The 17,771-nt window shown below is 49.2% G+C and overlaps 11 non-coding genes across 11 annotated transcripts; all 11 read right to left on the bottom strand.

Annotated features, from left to right (window-relative positions):
* Nucleotides 1-1,046: 1,046 nt before the first annotated feature.
* Nucleotides 1,047-1,119, bottom strand: trnak-uuu (transfer RNA lysine (anticodon UUU)). Its single transcript has one exon. It is a non-coding gene; the product is annotated as a tRNA-Lys (tRNA).
* A 1,531-nt stretch (nucleotides 1,120-2,650) lies between these two features.
* On the bottom strand, nucleotides 2,651-2,723 carry trnak-uuu (transfer RNA lysine (anticodon UUU)). The gene has a single exon. It is a non-coding gene; the product is annotated as a tRNA-Lys (tRNA).
* Nucleotides 2,724-4,254: 1,531 nt separating this feature from the next.
* trnak-uuu (transfer RNA lysine (anticodon UUU)) lies at nucleotides 4,255-4,327 on the bottom strand. Its single transcript has one exon. It is a non-coding gene; the product is annotated as a tRNA-Lys (tRNA).
* A 1,531-nt stretch (nucleotides 4,328-5,858) lies between these two features.
* trnak-uuu (transfer RNA lysine (anticodon UUU)) lies at nucleotides 5,859-5,931 on the bottom strand. Its single transcript has one exon. It is a non-coding gene; the product is annotated as a tRNA-Lys (tRNA).
* Nucleotides 5,932-7,462: 1,531 nt separating this feature from the next.
* trnak-uuu (transfer RNA lysine (anticodon UUU)) lies at nucleotides 7,463-7,535 on the bottom strand. Its single transcript has one exon. It is a non-coding gene; the product is annotated as a tRNA-Lys (tRNA).
* A 1,531-nt stretch (nucleotides 7,536-9,066) lies between these two features.
* On the bottom strand, nucleotides 9,067-9,139 carry trnak-uuu (transfer RNA lysine (anticodon UUU)). The gene has a single exon. It is a non-coding gene; the product is annotated as a tRNA-Lys (tRNA).
* Nucleotides 9,140-10,670: 1,531 nt separating this feature from the next.
* trnak-uuu (transfer RNA lysine (anticodon UUU)) lies at nucleotides 10,671-10,743 on the bottom strand. Its single transcript has one exon. It is a non-coding gene; the product is annotated as a tRNA-Lys (tRNA).
* A 1,531-nt stretch (nucleotides 10,744-12,274) lies between these two features.
* trnak-uuu (transfer RNA lysine (anticodon UUU)) lies at nucleotides 12,275-12,347 on the bottom strand. Its single transcript has one exon. It is a non-coding gene; the product is annotated as a tRNA-Lys (tRNA).
* Nucleotides 12,348-13,878: 1,531 nt separating this feature from the next.
* trnak-uuu (transfer RNA lysine (anticodon UUU)) lies at nucleotides 13,879-13,951 on the bottom strand. Its single transcript has one exon. It is a non-coding gene; the product is annotated as a tRNA-Lys (tRNA).
* Nucleotides 13,952-15,482: 1,531 nt separating this feature from the next.
* trnak-uuu (transfer RNA lysine (anticodon UUU)) lies at nucleotides 15,483-15,555 on the bottom strand. The gene has a single exon. It is a non-coding gene; the product is annotated as a tRNA-Lys (tRNA).
* A 1,531-nt stretch (nucleotides 15,556-17,086) lies between these two features.
* trnak-uuu (transfer RNA lysine (anticodon UUU)) lies at nucleotides 17,087-17,159 on the bottom strand. Its single transcript has one exon. It is a non-coding gene; the product is annotated as a tRNA-Lys (tRNA).
* Between the last annotated feature and the right edge of the window lie 612 nt (nucleotides 17,160-17,771).

Here is a 17,771-nt window from a genome sequence, read left to right on the forward strand (position 1 = left end):
CTTGGTTCCAGGAATGCCTTTCTTCTCCTGGTATTGGACTGGTTTGACACGCATCACCTGCTTGTCTTTTTGGGACAAGGAGACCAAACGACTAAAAAACATTCCTATTCCTCTGACAAGGAGTGAACTGGCCATTGGACCATCAGATTAAAACACTGATGCGCTCCTCAGTGAGCTTCCCAGGCTACGCTCTTAGGTTTCTTTAGCGGCCAAAGCGTGTCAGAACCTCGGACGCTCATTTTCGACAGCTCCCTCTGATTAAGCGAATCCCCTGCTCATGCCACCTGGTCTTTGTCGCGTTCAAAAACGTCGCTGTTCATTGAACATGTAAAAGTATGATGTGAGCCAAAACAAAGCTGACTCTCGGTCTTGTCACGTCGCGTGTCTCGCGCCTAAGTTGAGCATCACTTGTCCACACTTTGCACTCACACTCTGAGGTGAGAACTGCCATACCGTATGATCTTGGAAATATCGCTGACTATATTGGGAAGGGGAGTCCTGTCAGGCTATGCTTTTGTATTGAGCTTGTGCTCGTCCTCTGGCAAAGCTTGAGTTCAGATTTCAGAGCGATGCCAACTCTGTGCCTTGGTGGTACGGTCTGCGCCAGCTCCGCTCAGACCTCGTGGCGCAAAGGTAGCGCGTCTGACTCCATATCAGAAGGCTGTTTCTTGAAATCACGTCGAGGTGACGCACCAACAGAATGTTGTTGGGCTTTTTGCACTGTCTAATGCAGAGACGTTCAGATGCACTCCAATGTCTACGATAACCATCCAGGATATTATTTTTTCAAGCTCATGCTAAAAGCCAAGATGGCTCCGCTAAGAGCTCTTTCACCAATTCGGCTGGCTGAAGAAAATGCCTCGAGGCGCCGCTTAGAGAACACGCGTATCAGGCGGCTGGTTGTGGAATGGTGTGCTAGCTTCAGAAGGATGGTACCGCATCGCAGTACGATTTAAAGTTGGATCACAGAAGGCTCCCGACCTCTGGTTGTTTTCAAATGCATTTTCAACCAGGTTTCTGCGAGAAGATGAACCTGTCGAAATAAGCGCCCGAACAGGGACTTGAACCCTGGACCCTCAGATTAAAAGTCTGATGCTCTACCGACTGAGCTATTCGGGCTCCCGGGTCAGCCTTCGGGAAAGAATCGGTCGGGCCCGTGGGCGCACACGTCCAACTGTTTCCGCTGAGAAAATTTGTCCTCCGCACTGGATCAGAGACCTTCTTGCGCCCGTCATAAGCTTTTTCCTGTAACTGACTCATGAAATGAACAGCAGGGTGCTTGTCCCCTATTTTTCGTTCAACAGCACTATCCAACGACAACAAGGTGTCATCTTGTCTCTACTTCACTCAGTAAAAGCATCCCTCAGCAGCTTTTCCTCTTGATTGGCTGTCGGCTGGCAAAAATAATGTCAAAAAAGTGCTTGTTTAACCTGTCAAACCGTACAGTTCACTCAAAGAACGCTGAACCTTGTACCTATCTACTGAGCAGTGCAGGCTCTAAGGTGAGCACGGGACATGTGTTTTCTTTTACAACCTGAAGGATCTTGACCAGCGGCTCACTTGCACAATGCTACCAGCACGACTCTTCTTCATAGAGGTCTTGCCTTGGTTCCAGGAATGCCTTTCTTCTCCTGGTATTGGACTGGTTTGACACGCATCACCTGCTTGTCTTTTTGGGACAAGGAGACCAAACGACTAAAAAACATTCCTATTCCTCTGACAAGGAGTGAACTGGCCATTGGACCATCAGATTAAAACACTGATGCGCTCCTCAGTGAGCTTCCCAGGCTACGCTCTTAGGTTTCTTTAGCGGCCAAAGCGTGTCAGAACCTCGGACGCTCATTTTCGACAGCTCCCTCTGATTAAGCGAATCCCCTGCTCATGCCACCTGGTCTTTGTCGCGTTCAAAAACGTCGCTGTTCATTGAACATGTAAAAGTATGATGTGAGCCAAAACAAAGCTGACTCTCGGTCTTGTCACGTCGCGTGTCTCGCGCCTAAGTTGAGCATCACTTGTCCACACTTTGCACTCACACTCTGAGGTGAGAACTGCCATACCGTATGATCTTGGAAATATCGCTGACTATATTGGGAAGGGGAGTCCTGTCAGGCTATGCTTTTGTATTGAGCTTGTGCTCGTCCTCTGGCAAAGCTTGAGTTCAGATTTCAGAGCGATGCCAACTCTGTGCCTTGGTGGTACGGTCTGCGCCAGCTCCGCTCAGACCTCGTGGCGCAAAGGTAGCGCGTCTGACTCCATATCAGAAGGCTGTTTCTTGAAATCACGTCGAGGTGACGCACCAACAGAATGTTGTTGGGCTTTTTGCACTGTCTAATGCAGAGACGTTCAGATGCACTCCAATCTCTACGATAACCATCCAGGATATTATTTTTTCAAGCTCATGCTAAAAGCCAAGATGGCTCCGCTAAGAGCTCTTTCACCAATTCGGCTGGCTGAAGAAAATGCCTCGAGGCGCCGCTTAGAGAACACGCGTATCAGGCGGCTGGTTGTGGAATGGTGTGCTAGCTTCAGAAGGATGGTACCGCATCGCAGTACGATTTAAAGTTGGATCACAGAAGGCTCCCGACCTCTGGTTGTTTTCAAATGCATTTTCAACCAGGTTTCTGCGAGAAGATGAACCTGTCGAAATAAGCGCCCGAACAGGGACTTGAACCCTGGACCCTCAGATTAAAAGTCTGATGCTCTACCGACTGAGCTATTCGGGCTCCCGGGTCAGCCTTCGGGAAAGAATCGGTCGGGCCCGTGGGCGCACACGTCCAACTGTTTCCGCTGAGAAAATTTGTCCTCCGCACTGGATCAGAGACCTTCTTGCGCCCGTCATAAGCTTTTTCCTGTAACTGACTCATGAAATGAACAGCAGGGTGCTTGTCCCCTATTTTTCGTTCAACAGCACTATCCAACGACAACAAGGTGTCATCTTGTCTCTACTTCACTCAGTAAAAGCATCCCTCAGCAGCTTTTCCTCTTGATTGGCTGTCGGCTGGCACAAATAATGTCAAAAAAGTGCTTGTTTAACCTGTCAAACCGTACAGTTCACTCAAAGAACGCTGAACCTTGTACCTATCTACTGAGCAGTGCAGGCTCTAAGGTGAGCACGGGACATGTGTTTTCTTTTACAACCTGAAGGATCTTGACCAGCGGCTCACTTGCACAATGCTACCAGCACGACTCTTCTTCATAGAGGTCTTGCCTTGGTTCCAGGAATGCCTTTCTTCTCCTGGTATTGGACTGGTTTGACACGCATCACCTGCTTGTCTTTTCGGGACAAGGAGACCAAACGACTAAAAAACAAGCCTATTCCTCTGACAAGGAGTGAACTGGCCATTGGACCATCAGATTAAAACACTGATGCGCTCCTCAGTGAGCTTCCCAGGCTACGCTCTTAGGTTTCTTTAGCGGCCAAAGCGTGTCAGAACCTCGGACGCTCATTTTCGACAGCTCCCTCTGATTAAGCGAATCCCCTGCTCATGCCACCTGGTCTTTGTCGCGTTCAAAAACGTCGCTGTTCATTGAACATGTAAAAGTATGATGTGAGCCAAAACAAAGCTGACTCTCGGTCTTGTCACGTCGCGTGTCTCGCGCCTAAGTTGAGCATCACTTGTCCACACTTTGCACTCACACTCCGAGGTGAGAACTGCCATACCGTATGATCTTGGAAATATCGCTGACTATATTGGGAAGGGGAGTCCAGTCAGGCTGTGCTTTTGTATTGAGCTTGTGCTCGTCCTCTGGCAAAGCTTGAGTTCAGATTTCAGAGCGATGCCAACTCTGTGCCTTGGTGGTACGGTCTGCGCCAGCTCCGCTCAGACCTCGTGGCGCAAAGGTAGCGCGTCTGACTCCATATCAGAAGGCTGTTTCTTGAAATCACGTCGAGGTGACGCACCAACAGAATGTTGTTGGGCTTTTTGCACTGTCTAATGCAGAGACGTTCAGATGCACTCCAATCTCTACGATAACCATCCAGGATATTATTTTTTCAAGCTCATGCTAAAAGCCAAGATGGCTCCGCTAAGAGCTCTTTCACCAATTCGGCTGGCTGAAGAAAATGCCTCGAGGCGCCGCTTAGAGAACACGCGTATCAGGCGGCTGGTTGTGGAATGGTGTGCTAGCTTCAGAAGGATGGTACCGCATCGCAGTACGATTTAAAGTTGGATCACAGAAGGCTCCCGACCTCTGGTTGTTTTCAAATGCATTTTCAACCAGGTTTCTGCGAGAAGATGAACCTGTCGAAATAAGCGCCCGAACAGGGACTTGAACCCTGGACCCTCAGATTAAAAGTCTGATGCTCTACCGACTGAGCTATTCGGGCTCCCGGGTCAGCCTTCGGGAAAGAATCGGTCGGGCCCGTGGGCGCACACGTCCAACTGTTTCCGCTGAGAAAATTTGTCCTCCGCACTGGATCAGAGACCTTCTTGCGCCCGTCATAAGCTTTTTCCTGTAACTGACTCATGAAATGAACAGCAGGGTGCTTGTCCCCTATTTTTCGTTCAACAGCACTATCCAACGACAACAAGGTGTCATCTTGTCTCTACTTCACTCAGTAAAAGCATCCCTCAGCAGCTTTTCCTCTTGATTGGCTGTCGGCTGGCACAAATAATGTCAAAAAAGTGCTTGTTTAACCTGTCAAACCGTACAGTTCACTCAAAGAAAGCTGAACCTTGTACCTATCTACTGAGCAGTGCAGGCTCTAAGGTGAGCACGGGACATGTGTTTTCTTTTACAACCTGAAGGATCTTGACCAGCGGCTCACTTGCACAATGCTACCAGCACGACTCTTCTTCATAGAGGTCTTGCCTTGGTTCCAGGAATGCCTTTCTTCTCCTGGTATTGGACTGGTTTGACACGCATCACCTGCTTGTCTTTTCGGGACAAGGAGACCAAACGACTAAAAAACAAGCCTATTCCTCTGACAAGGAGTGAACTGGCCATTGGAGCATCAGATTAAAACACTGATGCGCTCCTCAGTGAGCTTCCCAGGCTACGCTCTTAGGTTTCTTTAGCGGCCAAAGCGTGTCAGAACCTCGGACGCTCATTTTCGACAGCTCCCTCTGATTAAGCGAACCCCCTGCTCATGCCACCTGGTCTTTGTCGCGTTCAAAAACGTCGCTGTTCATTGAACATGTAAAAGTATGATGTGAGCCAAAACAAAGCTGACTCTCGGTCTTGTCACGTCGCGTGTCTCGCGCCTAAGTTGAGCATCACTTGTCCACACTTTGCACTCACACTCCGAGGTGAGAACTGCCATACCGTATGATCTTGGAAATATCGCTGACTATATTGGGAAGGGGAGTCCTGTCAGGCTATGCTTTTGTATTGAGCTTGTGCTCGTCCTCTGGCAAAGCTTGAGTTCAGATTTCAGAGCGATGCCAACTCTGTGCCTTGGTGGTACGGTCTGCGCCAGCTCCGCTCAGACCTCGTGGCGCAAAGGTAGCGCGTCTGACTCCATATCAGAAGGCTGTTTCTTGAAATCACGTCGAGGTGACGCACCAACAGAATGTTGTTGGGCTTTTTGCACTGTCTAATGCAGAGACGTTCAGATGCACTCCAATCTCTACGATAACCATCCAGGATATTATTTTTTCAAGCTCATGCTAAAAGCCAAGATGGCTCCGCTAAGAGCTCTTTCACCAATTCGGCTCGCTGAAGAAAATGCCTCGAGGCGCCGCTTAGAGAACACGCGTATCAGGCGGCTGGTTGTGGAATGGTGTGCTAGCTTCAGAAGGATGGTACCGCATCGCAGTACGATTTAAAGTTGGATCACAGAAGGCTCCCGACCTCTGGTTGTTTTCAAATGCATTTTCAACCAGGTTTCTGCGAGAAGATGAACCTGTCGAAATAAGCGCCCGAACAGGGACTTGAACCCTGGACCCTCAGATTAAAAGTCTGATGCTCTACCGACTGAGCTATTCGGGCTCCCGGGTCAGCCTTCGGGAAAGAATCGGTCGGGCCCGTGGGCGCACACGTCCAACTGTTTCCGCTGAGAAAATTTGTCCTCCGCACTGGATCAGAGACCTTCTTGCGCCCGTCATAAGCTTTTTCCTGTAACTGACTCATGAAATGAACAGCAGGGTGCTTGTCCCCTATTTTTCGTTCAACAGCACTATCCAACGACAACAAGGTGTCATCTTGTCTCTACTTCACTCAGTAAAAGCATCCCTCAGCAGCTTTTCCTCTTGATTGGCTGTCGGCTGGCACAAATAATGTCAAAAAAGTGCTTGTTTAACCTGTCAAACCGTACAGTTCACTCAAAGAAAGCTGAACCTTGTACCTATCTACTAAGCAGTGCAGGCTCTAAGGTGAGCACGGGACATGTGTTTTCTTTTACAACCTGAAGGATCTTGACCAGCGGCTCACTTGCACAATGCTACCAGCACGACTCTTCTTCATAGAGGTCTTGCCTTGGTTCCAGGAATGCCTTTCTTCTCCTGGTATTGGACTGGTTTGACACGCATCACCTGCTTGTCTTTTCGGGACAAGGAGACCAAACGACTAAAAAACAAGCCTATTCCTCTGACAAGGAGTGAACTGGCCATTGGAGCATCAGATTAAAACACTGATGCGCTCCTCAGTGAGCTTCCCAGGCTACGCTCTTAGGTTTCTTTAGCGGCCAAAGCGTGTCAGAACCTCGGACGCTCATTTTCGACAGCTCCCTCTGATTAAGCGAATCCCCTGCTCATGCCACCTGGTCTTTGTCGCGTTCAAAAACGTCGCTGTTCATTGAACATGTAAAAGTATGATGTGAGCCAAAACAAAGCTGACTCTCGGTCTTGTCACGTCGCGTGTCTCGCGCCTAAGTTGAGCATCACTTGTCCACACTTTGCACTCACACTCCGAGGTGAGAACTGCCATACCGTATGATCTTGGAAATATCGCTGACTATATTGGGAAGGGGAGTCCAGTCAGGCTGTGCTTTTGTATTGAGCTTGTGCTCGTCCTCTGGCAAAGCTTGAGTTCAGATTTCAGAGCGATGCCAACTCTGTGCCTTGGTGGTACGGTCTGCGCCAGCTCCGCTCAGACCTCGTGGCGCAAAGGTAGCGCGTCTGACTCCATATCAGAAGGCTGTTTCTTGAAATCACGTCGAGGTGACGCACCAACAGAATGTTGTTGGGCTTTTTGCACTGTCTAATGCAGAGACGTTCAGATGCACTCCAATCTCTACGATAACCATCCAGGATATTATTTTTTCAAGCTCATGCTAAAAGCCAAGATGGCTCCGCTAAGAGCTCTTTCACCAATTCGGCTGGCTGAAGAAAATGCCTCGAGGCGCCGCTTAGAGAACACGCGTATCAGGCGGCTGGTTGTGGAATGGTGTGCTAGCTTCAGAAGGATGGTACCGCATCGCAGTACGATTTAAAGTTGGATCACAGAAGGCTCCCGACCTCTGGTTGTTTTCAAATGCATTTTCAACCAGGTTTCTGCGAGAAGATGAACCTGTCGAAATAAGCGCCCGAACAGGGACTTGAACCCTGGACCCTCAGATTAAAAGTCTGATGCTCTACCGACTGAGCTATTCGGGCTCCCGGGTCAGCCTTCGGGAAAGAATCGGTCGGGCCCGTGGGCGCACACGTCCAACTGTTTCCGCTGAGAAAATTTGTCCTCCGCACTGGATCAGAGACCTTCTTGCGCCCGTCATAAGCTTTTTCCTGTAACTGACTCATGAAATGAACAGCAGGGTGCTTGTCCCCTATTTTTCGTTCAACAGCACTATCCAACGACAACAAGGTGTCATCTTGTCTCTACTTCACTCAGTAAAAGCATCCCTCAGCAGCTTTTCCTCTTGATTGGCTGTCGGCTGGCACAAATAATGTCAAAAAAGTGCTTGTTTAACCTGTCAAACCGTACAGTTCACTCAAAGAAAGCTGAACCTTGTACCTATCTACTGAGCAGTGCAGGCTCTAAGGTGAGCATGGGACATGTGTTTTCTTTTACAACCTGAAGGATCTTGACCAGCGGCTCACTTGCACAATGCTACCAGCACGACTCTTCTTCATAGAGGTCTTGCCTTGGTTCCAGGAATGCCTTTCTTCTCCTGGTATTGGACTGGTTTGACACGCATCACCTGCTTGTCTTTTCGGGACAAGGAGACCAAACGACTAAAAAACAAGCCTATTCCTCTGACAAGGAGTGAACTGGCCATTGGAGCATCAGATTAAAACACTGATGCGCTCCTCAGTGAGCTTCCCAGGCTACGCTCTTAGGTTTCTTTAGCGGCCAAAGCGTGTCAGAACCTCGGACGCTCATTTTCGACAGCTCCCTCTGATTAAGCGAACCCCCTGCTCATGCCACCTGGTCTTTGTCGCGTTCAAAAACGTCGCTGTTCATTGAACATGTAAAAGTATGATGTGAGCCAAAACAAAGCTGACTCTCGGTCTTGTCACGTCGCGTGTCTCGCGCCTAAGTTGAGCATCACTTGTCCACACTTTGCACTCACACTCCGAGGTGAGAACTGCCATACCGTATGATCTTGGAAATATCGCTGACTATATTGGGAAGGGGAGTCCTGTCAGGCTATGCTTTTGTATTGAGCTTGTGCTCGTCCTCTGGCAAAGCTTGAGTTCAGATTTCAGAGCGATGCCAACTCTGTGCCTTGGTGGTACGGTCTGCGCCAGCTCCGCTCAGACCTCGTGGCGCAAAGGTAGCGCGTCTGACTCCATATCAGAAGGCTGTTTCTTGAAATCACGTCGAGGTGACGCACCAACAGAATGTTGTTGGGCTTTTTGCACTGTCTAATGCAGAGACGTTCAGATGCACTCCAATCTCTACGATAACCATCCAGGATATTATTTTTTCAAGCTCATGCTAAAAGCCAAGATGGCTCCGCTAAGAGCTCTTTCACCAATTCGGCTGGCTGAAGAAAATGCCTCGAGGCGCCGCTTAGAGAACACGCGTATCAGGCGGCTGGTTGTGGAATGGTGTGCTAGCTTCAGAAGGATGGTACCGCATCGCAGTACGATTTAAAGTTGGATCACAGAAGGCTCCCGACCTCTGGTTGTTTTCAAATGCATTTTCAACCAGGTTTCTGCGAGAAGATGAACCTGTCGAAATAAGCGCCCGAACAGGGACTTGAACCCTGGACCCTCAGATTAAAAGTCTGATGCTCTACCGACTGAGCTATTCGGGCTCCCGGGTCAGCCTTCGGGAAAGAATCGGTCGGGCCCGTGGGCGCACACGTCCAACTGTTTCCGCTGAGAAAATTTGTCCTCCGCACTGGATCAGAGACCTTCTTGCGCCCGTCATAAGCTTTTTCCTGTAACTGACTCATGAAATGAACAGCAGGGTGCTTGTCCCCTATTTTTCGTTCAACAGCACTATCCAACGACAACAAGGTGTCATCTTGTCTCTACTTCACTCAGTAAAAGCATCCCTCAGCAGCTTTTCCTCTTGATTGGCTGTCGGCTGGCACAAATAATGTCAGAAAAGTGCTTGTTTAACCTGTCAAACCGTACAGTTCACTCAAAGAAAGCTGAACCTTGTACCTATCTACTGAGCAGTGCAGGCTCTAAGGTGAGCACGGGACATGTGTTTTCTTTTACAACCTGAAGGATCTTGACCAGCGGCTCACTTGCACAATGCTACCAGCACGACTCTTCTTCATAGAGGTCTTGCCTTGGTTCCAGGAATGCCTTTCTTCTCCTGGTATTGGACTGGTTTGACACGCATCACCTGCTTGTCTTTTCGGGACAAGGAGACCAAACGACTAAAAAACAAGCCTATTCCTCTGACAAGGAGTGAACTGGCCATTGGAGCATCAGATTAAAACACTGATGCGCTCCTCAGTGAGCTTCCCAGGCTACGCTCTTAGGTTTCTTTAGCGGCCAAAGCGTGTCAGAACCTCGGACGCTCATTTTCGACAGCTCCCTCTGATTAAGCGAACCCCCTGCTCATGCCACCTGGTCTTTGTCGCGTTCAAAAACGTCGCTGTTCATTGAACATGTAAAAGTTTGATGTGAGCCAAAACAAAGCTGACTCTCGGTCTTGTCACGTCGCGTGTCTCGCGCCTAAGTTGAGCATCACTTGTCCACACTTTGCACTCACACTCCGAGGTGAGAACTGCCATACCGTATGATCTTGGAAATATCGCTGACTATATTGGGAAGGGGAGTCCAGTCAGGCTGTGCTTTTGTATTGAGCTTGTGCTCGTCCTCTGGCAAAGCTTGAGTTCAGATTTCAGAGCGATGCCAACTCTGTGCCTTGGTGGTACGGTCTGCGCCAGCTCCGCTCAGACCTCGTGGCGCAAAGGTAGCGCGTCTGACTCCATATCAGAAGGCTGTTTCTTGAAATCACGTCGAGGTGACGCACCAACAGAATGTTGTTGGGCTTTTTGCACTGTCTAATGCAGAGACGTTCAGATGCACTCCAATCTCTACGATAACCATCCAGGATATTATTTTTTCAAGCTCATGCTAAAAGCCAAGATGGCTCCGCTAAGAGCTCTTTCACCAATTCGGCTGGCTGAAGAAAATGCCTCGAGGCGCCGCTTAGAGAACACGCGTATCAGGCGGCTGGTTGTGGAATGGTGTGCTAGCTTCAGAAGGATGGTACCGCATCGCAGTACGATTTAAAGTTGGATCACAGAAGGCTCCCGACCTCTGGTTGTTTTCAAATGCATTTTCAACCAGGTTTCTGCGAGAAGATGAACCTGTCGAAATAAGCGCCCGAACAGGGACTTGAACCCTGGACCCTCAGATTAAAAGTCTGATGCTCTACCGACTGAGCTATTCGGGCTCCCGGGTCAGCCTTCGGGAAAGAATCGGTCGGGCCCGTGGGCGCACACGTCCAACTGTTTCCGCTGAGAAAATTTGTCCTCCGCACTGGATCAGAGACCTTCTTGCGCCCGTCATAAGCTTTTTCCTGTAACTGACTCATGAAATGAACAGCAGGGTGCTTGTCCCCTATTTTTCGTTCAACAGCACTATCCAACGACAACAAGGTGTCATCTTGTCTCTACTTCACTCAGTAAAAGCATCCCTCAGCAGCTTTTCCTCTTGATTGGCTGTCGGCTGGCACAAATAATGTCAAAAAAGTGCTTGTTTAACCTGTCAAACCGTACAGTTCACTCAAAGAACGCTGAACCTTGTACCTATCTACTGAGCAGTGCAGGCTCTAAGGTGAGCACGGGACATGTGTTTTCTTTTACAACCTGAAGGATCTTGACCAGCGGCTCACTTGCACAATGCTACCAGCACGACTCTTCTTCATAGAGGTCTTGCCTTGGTTCCAGGAATGCCTTTCTTCTCCTGGTATTGGACTGGTTTGACACGCATCACCTGCTTGTCTTTTCGGGACAAGGAGACCAAACGACTAAAAAACAAGCCTATTCCTCTGACAAGGAGTGAACTGGCCATTGGAGCATCAGATTAAAACACTGATGCGCTCCTCAGTGAGCTTCCCAGGCTACGCTCTTAGGTTTCTTTAGCGGCCAAAGCGTGTCAGAACCTCGGACGCTCATTTTCGACAGCTCCCTCTGATTAAGCGAACCCCCTGCTCATGCCACCTGGTCTTTGTCGCGTTCAAAAACGTCGCTGTTCATTGAACATGTAAAAGTTTGATGTGAGCCAAAACAAAGCTGACTCTCGGTCTTGTCACGTCGCGTGTCTCGCGCCTAAGTTGAGCATCACTTGTCCACACTTTGCACTCACACTCCGAGGTGAGAACTGCCATACCGTATGATCTTGGAAATATCGCTGACTATATTGGGAAGGGGAGTCCAGTCAGGCTGTGCTTTTGTATTGAGCTTGTGCTCGTCCTCTGGCAAAGCTTGAGTTCAGATTTCAGAGCGATGCCAACTCTGTGCCTTGGTGGTACGGTCTGCGCCAGCTCCGCTCAGACCTCGTGGCGCAAAGGTAGCGCGTCTGACTCCATATCAGAAGGCTGTTTCTTGAAATCACGTCGAGGTGACGCACCAACAGAATGTTGTTGGGCTTTTTGCACTGTCTAATGCAGAGACGTTCAGATGCACTCCAATCTCTACGATAACCATTCAGGATATTATTTTTTCAAGCTCATGCTAAAAGCCAAGATGGCTCCGCTAAGAGCTCTTTCACCAATTCGGCTGGCTGAAGAAAATGCCTCGAGGCGCCGCTTAGAGAACACGCGTATCAGGCGGCTGGTTGTGGAATGGTGTGCTAGCTTCAGAAGGATGGTACCGCATCGCAGTACGATTTAAAGTTGGATCACAGAAGGCTCCCAACCTCTGGTTGTTTTCAAATGCATTTTCAACCAGGTTTCTGCGAGAAGATGAACCTGTCAAAATAAGCGCCCGAACAGGGACTTGAACCCTGGACCCTCAGATTAAAAGTCTGATGCTCTACCGACTGAGCTATTCGGGCTCCCGGGTCAGCCGGCGGGAAAGAATCGGTCGGGCCCGTGGGCGCACACGTCCAACTGTTTCCGCTGAGAAAATTTGTCCTCCGCACTGGATCAGAGACCTTCTTGCGCCCGTCATAAGCTTTTTCCTGTAACTGACTCATGAAATGAACAGCAGGGTGCTTGTCCCCTATTTTTCGTTCAACAGCACTATCCAACGACAACAAGGTGTCATCTTGTCTCTACTTCACTCAGTAAAAGCATCCCTCAGCAGCTTTTCCTCTTGATTGGCTGTCGGCTGGCACAAATAATGTCAAAAAAGTGCTTGTTTAACCTGTCAAACCGTACAGTTCACTCAAAGAAAGCTGAACCTTGCACCTATCTACTGAGCAGTGCAGGCTCTAAGGTGAGCACTGGACATGTGTTTTCTTTTACAACCTGAAGGATCTTGACCAGCGGCTCACTTGCACAATGCTACCAGCACGACTCTTCTTCATAGAGGTCTTGCCTTGGTTCCAGGAATGCCTTTCTTCTCCTGGTATTGGACTGGTTTGACACGCATCACCTGCTTGTCTTTTCGGGACAAGGAGACCAAACGACTAAAAAACAAGCCTATTCCTCTGACAAGGAGTGAACTGGCCATTGGAGCATCAGATTAAAACACTGATGCGCTCCTCAGTGAGCTTCCCAGGCTACGCTCTTAGGTTTCTTTAGCGGCCAAAGCGTGTCAGAACCTCGGACGCTCATTTTCGACAGCTCCCTCTGATTAAGCGAACCCCCTGCTCATGCCACCTGGTCTTTGTCGCGTTCAAAAACGTCGCTGTTCATTGAACATGTAAAAGTTTGATGTGAGCCAAAACAAAGCTGACTCTCGGTCTTGTCACGTCGCGTGTCTCGCGCCTAAGTTGAGCATCACTTGTCCACACTTTGCACTCACACTCCGAGGTGAGAACTGCCATACCGTATGATCTTGGAAATATCACTGACTATATTGGGAAGGGGAGTCCAGTCAGGCTGTGCTTTTGTATTGAGCTTGTGCTCGTCCTCTGGCAAAGCTTGAGTTCAGATTTCAGAGCGATGCCAACTCTGTGCCTTGGTGGTACGGTCTGCGCCAGCTCCGCTCAGACCTCGTGGCGCAAAGGTAGCGCGTCTGACTCCATATCAGAAGGCTGTTTCTTGAAATCACGTCGAGGTGACGCACCAACAGAATGTTGTTGGGCTTTTTGCACTGTCTAATGCAGAGACGTTCAGATGCACTCCAATCTCTACGATAACCATCCAGGATATTATTTTTTCAAGCTCATGCTAAAAGCCAAGATGGCTCCGCTAAGAGCTCTTTCACCAATTCGGCTCGCTGAAGAAAATGCCTCGAGGCGCCGCTTAGAGAACACGCGTATCAGGCGGCTGGTTGTGGAATGGTGTGCTAGCTTCAGAAAGATGGTACCGCATCGCAGTACGATTTAAAGTTGGATCACAGAAGGCTCCCGACCTCTGGTTGTTTTCAAATGCATTTTCAACCAGGTTTCTGCGAGAAGATGAACCTGTCGAAATAAGCGCCCGAACAGGGACTTGAACCCTGGACCCTCAGATTAAAAGTCTGATGCTCTACCGACTGAGCTATTCGGGCTCCCGGGTCAGCCTTCGGGAAAGAATCGGTCGGGCCCGTGGGCGCACACGTCCAACTGTTTCCGCTGAGAAAATTTGTCCTCCGCACTGGATCAGAGACCTTCTTGCGCCCGTCATAAGCTTTTTCCTGTAACTGACTCATGAAATGAACAGCAGGGTGCTTGTCCCCTATTTTTCGTTCAACAGCACTATCCAACGACAACAAGGTGTCATCTTGTCTCTACTTCACTCAGTAAAAGCATCCCTCAGCAGCTTTTCCTCTTGATTGGCTGTCGGCTGGCACAAATAATGTCAAAAAAGTGCTTGTTTAACCTGTCAAACCGTACAGTTCACTCAAAGAACGCTGAACCTTGTACCTATCTACTGAGCAGTGCAGGCTCTAAGGTGAGCACGGGACATGTGTTTTCTTTTACAACCTGAAGGATCTTGACCAGCGGCTCACTTGCACAATGCTACCAGCACGACTCTTCTTCATAGAGGTCTTGCCTTGGTTCCAGGAATGCCTTTCTTCTCCTGGTATTGGACTGGTTTGACACGCATCACCTGCTTGTCTTTTCGGGACAAGGAGACCAAACGACTAAAAAACAAGCCTATTCCTCTGACAAGGAGTGAACTGGCCATTGGAGCATCAGATTAAAACACTGATGCGCTCCTCAGTGAGCTTCCCAGGCTACGCTCTTAGGTTTCTTTAGCGGCCAAAGCGTGTCAGAACCTCGGACGCTCATTTTCGACAGCTCCCTCTGATTAAGCGAACCCCCTGCTCATGCCACCTGGTCTTTGTCGCGTTCAAAAACGTCGCTGTTCATTGAACATGTAAAAGTTTGATGTGAGCCAAAACAAAGCTGACTCTCGGTCTTGTCACGTCGCGTGTCTCGCGCCTAAGTTGAGCATCACTTGTCCACACTTTGCACTCACACTCCGAGGTGAGAACTGCCATACCGTATGATCTTGGAAATATCGCTGACTATATTGGGAAGGGGAGTCCAGTCAGGCTGTGCTTTTGTATTGAGCTTGTGCTCGTCCTCTGGCAAAGCTTGAGTTCAGATTTCAGAGCGATGCCAACTCTGTGCCTTGGTGGTACGGTCTGCGCCAGCTCCGCTCAGACCTCGTGGCGCAAAGGTAGCGCGTCTGACTCCATATCAGAAGGCTGTTTCTTGAAATCACGTCGAGGTGACGCACCAACAGAATGTTGTTGGGCTTTTTGCACTGTCTAATGCAGAGACGTTCAGATGCACTCCAATCTCTACGATAACCATTCAGGATATTATTTTTTCAAGCTCATGCTAAAAGCCAAGATGGCTCCGCTAAGAGCTCTTTCACCAATTCGGCTGGCTGAAGAAAATGCCTCGAGGCGCCGCTTAGAGAACACGCGTATCAGGCGGCTGGTTGTGGAATGGTGTGCTAGCTTCAGAAGGATGGTACCGCATCGCAGTACGATTTAAAGTTGGATCACAGAAGGCTCCCGACCTCTGGTTGTTTTCAAATGCATTTTCAACCAGGTTTCTGCGAGAAGATGAACCTGTCAAAATAAGCGCCCGAACAGGGACTTGAACCCTGGACCCTCAGATTAAAAGTCTGATGCTCTACCGACTGAGCTATTCGGGCTCCCGGGTCAGCCGGCGGGAAAGAATCGGTCGGGCCCGTGGGCGCACACGTCCAACTGTTTCCGCTGAGAAAATTTGTCCTCCGCACTGGATCAGAGACCTTCTTGCGCCCGTCATAAGCTTTTTCCTGTAACTGACTCATGAAATGAACAGCAGGGTGCTTGTCCCCTATTTTTCGTTCAACAGCACTATCCAACGACAACAAGGTGTCATCTTGTCTCTACTTCACTCAGTAAAAGCATCCCTCAGCAGCTTTTCCTCTTGATTGGCTGTCGGCTGGCAAAAATAATGTCAAAAAAGTGCTTGTTTAACCTGTCAAACCGTACAGTTCACTCAAAGAACGCTGAACCTTGTACCTATCTACTGAGCAGTGCAGGCTCTAAGGTGAGCACGGGACATGTGTTTTCTTTTACAACCTGAAGGATCTTGACCAGCGGCTCACTTGCACAATGCTACCAGCACGACTCTTCTTCATAGAGGTCTTGCCTTGGTTCCAGGAATGCCTTTCTTCTCCTGGTATTGGACTGGTTTGACACGCATCACCTGCTTGTCTTTTCGGGACAAGGAGACCAAACGACTAAAAAACAAGCCTATTCCTCTGACAAGGAGTGAACTGGCCATTGGAGCATCAGATTAAAACACTGATGCGCTCCTCAGTGAGCTTCCCAGGCTACGCTCTTAGGTTTCTTTAGCGGCCAAAGCGTGTCAGAACCTCGGACGCTCATTTTCGACAGCTCCCTCTGATTAAGCGAACCCCCTGCTCATGCCACCTGGTCTTTGTCGCGTTCAAAAACGTCGCTGTTCATTGAACATGTAAAAGTTTGATGTGAGCCAAAACAAAGCTGACTCTCGGTCTTGTCACGTCGCGTGTCTCGCGCCTAAGTTGAGCATCACTTGTCCACACTTTGCACTCACACTCCGAGGTGAGAACTGCCATACCGTATGATCTTGGAAATATCGCTGACTATATTGGGAAGGGGAGTCCAGTCAGGCTGTGCTTTTGTATTGAGCTTGTGCTCGTCCTCTGGCAAAGCTTGAGTTCAGATTTCAGAGCGATGCCAACTCTGTGCCTTGGTGGTACGGTCTGCGCCAGCTCCGCTCAGACCTCGTGGCGCAAAGGTAGCGCGTCTGACTCCATATCAGAAGGCTGTTTCTTGAAATCACGTCGAGGTGACGCACCAACAGAATGTTGTTGGGCTTTTTGCACTGTCTAATGCAGAGACGTTCAGATGCACTCCAATCTCTACGATAACCATCCAGGATATTATTTTTTCAAGCTCATGCTAAAAGCCAAGATGGCTCCGCTAAGAGCTCTTTCACCAATTCGGCTGGCTGAAGAAAATGCCTCGAGGCGCCGCTTAGAGAACACGCGTATCAGGCGGCTGGTTGTGGAATGGTGTGCTAGCTTCAGAAGGATGGTACCGCATCGCAGTACGATTTAAAGTTGGATCACAGAAGGCTCCCGACCTCTGGTTGTTTTCAAATGCATTTTCAACCAGGTTTCTGCGAGAAGATGAACCTGTCGAAATAAGCGCCCGAACAGGGACTTGAACCCTGGACCCTCAGATTAAAAGTCTGATGCTCTACCGACTGAGCTATTCGGGCTCCCAGGTCAGCCTTCGGGAAAGAATCGGTCGGGCCCGTGGGCGCACACGTCCAACTGTTTCCGCTGAGAAAATTTGTCCTCCGCACTGGATCAGAGACCTTCTTGCGCCCGTCATAAGCTTTTTCCTGTAACTGACTCATGAAATGAACAGCAGGGTGCTTGTCCCCTATTTTTCGTTCAACAGCACTATCCAACGACAACAAGGTGTCATCTTGTCTCTACTTCACTCAGTAAAAGCATCCCTCAGCAGCTTTTCCTCTTGATTGGCTGTCGGCTGGCACAAATAATGTCAAAAAAGTGCTTGTTTAACCTGTCAAACCGTACAGTTCACTCAAAGAACGCTGAACCTTGTACCTATCTACTGAGCAGTGCAGGCTCTAAGGTGAGCACGGGACATGTGTTTTCTTTTACAACCTGAAGGATCTTGACCAGCGGCTCACTTGCACAATGCTACCAGCACGACTCTTCTTCATAGAGGTCTTGCCTTGGTTCCAGGAATGCCTTTCTTCTCCTGGTATTGGACTGGTTTGACACGCATCACCTGCTTGTCTTTTCGGGACAAGGAGACCAAACGACTAAAAAACAAGCCTATTCCTCTGACAAGGAGTGAA

This window comes from Neoarius graeffei, chromosome 3, assembly GCF_027579695.1.
Source record: "Neoarius graeffei isolate fNeoGra1 chromosome 3, fNeoGra1.pri, whole genome shotgun sequence".
NCBI classification, from domain to species: Eukaryota; Metazoa; Chordata; class Actinopteri; order Siluriformes; family Ariidae; genus Neoarius; species Neoarius graeffei.